Source organism: Talpa occidentalis, unplaced genomic scaffold (genome assembly GCF_014898055.3).
Source record: "Talpa occidentalis isolate TD23 unplaced genomic scaffold, MPIMG_talOcc4v2.1 talOcc4.8, whole genome shotgun sequence".
Lineage (NCBI taxonomy): Eukaryota > Metazoa > Chordata > Mammalia > Eulipotyphla > Talpidae > Talpa > Talpa occidentalis.
In genome coordinates this window covers 52,606,082-52,610,336 of record NW_023605194.1, presented here as the reverse complement: position 1 = coordinate 52,610,336, position 4,255 = coordinate 52,606,082, and the positions used below count along the sequence as shown (strand labels likewise).

General features: G+C 41.0%; 1 pseudogene; it reads left to right on the top strand.

Moving 5' to 3' along the window:
- The first annotated feature begins 1,856 nt into the window (after nt 1–1,856).
- Nucleotides 1,857–3,449, top strand: LOC119234646 (actin-related protein 10-like; annotated as a pseudogene).
- The last annotated feature ends 806 nt before the right edge of the window (nt 3,450–4,255 follow it).

Sequence of the window (4,255 nt, the reverse complement as noted above, 5' to 3'; positions counted from 1 at the left end):
CTCATCTGTTTTGGGGTATTTAGGTTGTTTTCATATTTTGACTATTGTAAATAGTGATACAATAAACATAGGAGTGCAGGTTTCCTTTTGGATTACTGTTTTTGCATCCTTTGGGTATATTCCTCAGAGTGAAATCACTGGGTTATGTGGTAGGTCCATTTTTATTTTTTTATTTTTAAATATTATAGGTATTTTTTTAAAAAAATTATTTATTTATGCATACAAGAACAGGGGTACAGGCCAGAGGTGTGGGTGGTGAGAGGATTCACCAGAGACAGAGTGGGGAACAGAACAGGCAGATCTACTGAAATAGACTGCTGAGGGGAGCAGTGGGCGAGTTAAGAGAGGTCTGCTGCACCATGTGGGTAGCTCCCTGGCTGGGGATCAAACTTATGCTCCAGTGGCTGTGGATAGCTTCATAGGTTGCGTTTTAACCCCTTGCGCTACCAGGGAGTCCCCCCTTCTTTTTTTTTTAAGATTTATTTATACAAGAACTGGGGTATAGGCCAGAAGCATGGGAGGGTGAGAGGATTTACCAGAGACAGAGCGGGGAGCAGAACAGACAGACAGACCGAAAACACTGCTGAGGGGAGCAGCAGGGGAGACAGGAGAGGACTCCTGCGCCATGTGGGTATCTCCTTGGCTGGCCAGGAATTGAAACCCGCACTGCAGAGGCTGCAGACAGCTTCAGAGTGCTGCGCTCAACCTGCTGCACCACCGGGGAGGCCCAAGTCCATTTTTAGTGTTTTGAGGAAGCTCCACATAGCTTCCCATAGTGCCCTATGCCCTTTTCATCTCTGTTTTATCTCCCTCTTTTTTGGCCTTGTATCCAGGGAGGTCTTCTGCATCTGGTGGTTTCTAGCATCTTCAGGCTCACATCCTATAAACTTAATAATTCCAGAGGAAAGGAACCAAAAAACTCTAAAGCCAAGCAAGCAAACAAAACCAATCTCAACTCATACAAAAACAAGTCAAAAACATATGTGTGTGTATATATACACATATATGTATATATGTATTCATACATGCACACACACAAACATACATATATTTAAAAATCCCAGGGAATGGTATTTCTGTGGTCTGGTTTGGGTTATAGGCTCGTCACCGAATCAGTTGCTGTAACCAAGGGAATGAAATCTTCTGATTGACCAGACCTGGATCATGTGTCTATTTGGTGGTTTAGGAATGTTGATCCTTATCTAAGAAGATTCTGAGTGATGGAAGATTAATTAATAATTATAAAGCAGCTGTCACTGAAAAGAGGAAGCAAGTATGTCTAGGTGGTGAAACGAGAGTCATCAGATCAGGCCTTTTCCTCTCTCCTTCCTTCATCTCCCTTACAGGGCCGGTAGACTGGTCTCTACTGCAGCCTCTATTTACTTATGCCTTTTCTGAGATATATTTCCCTTTTTTTGGGTAAGGCCTACCATCCATTAAAGCTACTTACACTGGGCCTCCCCTGGTGGCGCAGGCGGTTGAGCGTAGTGCTGTGAAGCTGTCCACAGCCTCTGCAGTGTGGGTTCGATCCCAGCCGGCCTGCAAGAATCCCACATGGCAAAGGCAGACCTCTCCTGTCTCACCCGCTGCTCCCCTCAGCTGTGTATTTCAGTCAAACTGCCTGTTCTTTTCCCGACTCTGTCTCTGGTGAATCCTCTCACCCTCCCGCGCATCTGGCCTGTATCCTGGTTCTTGAATGCATGAATAAATATTTTAAAACAAAAACAAAAACAAAAACTACTTAAACTGCTTTTACCAAAACGTGTAAAAGCTTTATACGTCATACCTAAAATAAATTTCTGCTTTGACCTTGCTTGACCTTTCCATAACATGTCATGCATTGTGCTCCATTTAAAATGGACTACTGCCTGCCTTCCACCTCCTACATCCCTAACCTCCTGCTCGCCCACCTCCTCACCACAGTGCCTCTGCACAAGGACCTGGGTAGTAGCAGGGAGAAAATAGTGGTGATGATAGATGTGGGAGAGAAATCTTTACTGAGTAGGATTTGCTGGAGAAACTGGTCCAAGACACATAATTCCTAGTGTGATTTTAAAAGCTAGCATACCGGGCCTCCCTGGTGGTGCAGATGGTTGAGCACTGCACTGTGAAGCTGTCTGCAGGCTCTGCAGCGCGGGTTTGATCTCCGCCAACCGGCAAGAATCCCACATGGCGAAGCAGACTTCTCTTGTCTTGCCCGCTGCTCCTCTCATCAGTGTATTTCTTCAGTCTGCCTGTTCTGTTCCCCTCTCTGTCTCCGGTGAATCTTCTCACCCTCCCATGCATCTGGCCTGTACCCTGGTTCTTGTATAAAAATAAACAAATCTTTAAAAAAAAAATAAAAAGCTAGCATACCTATGCCTATCAAAATTGTTTGATATAATATCAGTACAGTAGAATTATATTCCTACCTAAAGGAATTCATCCATGAATCCCATTGGTGAATTCCAGAGACCACCTAGTTGTCAAATTAGTATATGTCCTTGCTATTTCAATGTTTCACCTGTCTTGCTTGTTCCAAGATATCAAATGGCTCTTCTGATACTTGGGAATAAACTCTGCCATGGTCCTGAATTACATTTATAGGGAAAGCTTGATGTTACCTATTTGTGAAGGAATCCCAGTACTAAATTGTTAGGGAGCACTCCACCTATGAGAAAAAGCTCTTCACAAAAAGTTGGAAACTCAACTGTTGGAACAGTGTACTGTTGACATAGGTGTTGATAAGGAACAGAGCCTTCCCTCTGTGATATAATTCCAGAAGGGTATCTTAGAGGACATTCAAATGGGCCTTGCTTTGTCAGTGGACTGAATATCAAAGCATCAAAATTTAATATTGTTCATGGGGATGATGCTCACAACCCTCTTCAGTGCCCTCCCCTGAGGCTGACTACCTTTTAGATGGCGAGGTGTTTTTACCTATCCTTGGATCAGTGATTTGGTTTTAGATATTCTTTTCAAACAAGATAATGAAAAAAAGTCAGTTGCTACTCTGAGAGTAAATTCCTTTATGCAGTGCCTAACAGACACCAAGAAGCAACTATTGATAGCAAAGTATTTGGTAGTCATAGGTGGCATGTCAGTGTTGCTAGGATTTCAACATAGATTGCTTGCAGAAATAAGATTGGTAGAAAAACCTATATATATTTAAAATATATAAACCATATATTAAAATACATACAAATAATATATATAAAGTATAAATAAAAACATTTGGCTCCAATATAATTCATATTCTACCTGCCAACGCTAATTGTGTGACCTGTTTGGAAGGAGCTATTTTGGGAGCACTGCAAGACATACTTGGGAGCCATACTTTCTCAAAGGAATATTATAATCAGACAGGCCACATACCTGATTGGTCTTCTTTTAATAACTCACCTTTGGAAATGATGATTGATGTTGGGAAAATTCAACCACCTTTAGTGAACATTAGGATACTTATGTAATTGCTCTTCATATTAACATTAAATTCTTTTGACTTGCTTTCTGGTGTAGTGATAACATGGTAGCTGATGCTTATATGAATAAAACATAGTAAAGCAATTTAATTTTAGAAGTTTGCTACATAGTTTATTTTTCAAAGAGAAAAATAAGTTTGTCCCTCCACAATTTCCAGTAATCTTTTGTGAACATTGTAGAGTCTATTAATATCAGACAGTTGTCTTTTATTGACTTTTATGACACTGTGATCTTGTTCTCTCTCTGCCTCCTTGATCATCATGGCTCTCTTGATTGCCGCACAGGTTAACTCATAAATTTGTTAAACCACTAAATTTCATAAGCTTCCTTCCTTAATAGTTCAGATCTTCCATCTCCACAGTCCCTTCATTTAGGGTCTCATCACCTCTTCTCTGTAATGTTGCCATTTCTTCTAAGAGCACTTTTACTTGTAGTCTTAGGCTTTTCAAATCTGTCCACACAACAGGTTCTCTCATTTCCCTGTTTATATCCCCTCTGTCCTCCATGCCTAGAGGTGGTATCAATAGATCCTCCATTAATTGGCCCTTGTCCCCCTCTGTCTCATTTATTCCTTAATTCTCTCTGGATTTCCATCACTTCAAATCTTGTAGATCCCATCATACACATGGTATTTCCTTTGCCTCAGATACTTTTTTTTTTTTTTAACTTCCTGGGAATCTTCTGGTCTCTCAAAATCCTCTTGAGGCATCACATTATCTTAGAAACTTACTTTATACCCTTACCACCCCACTCTGAGTAGAACAAATCATTTTCTATTCTTTATGAATTTCTG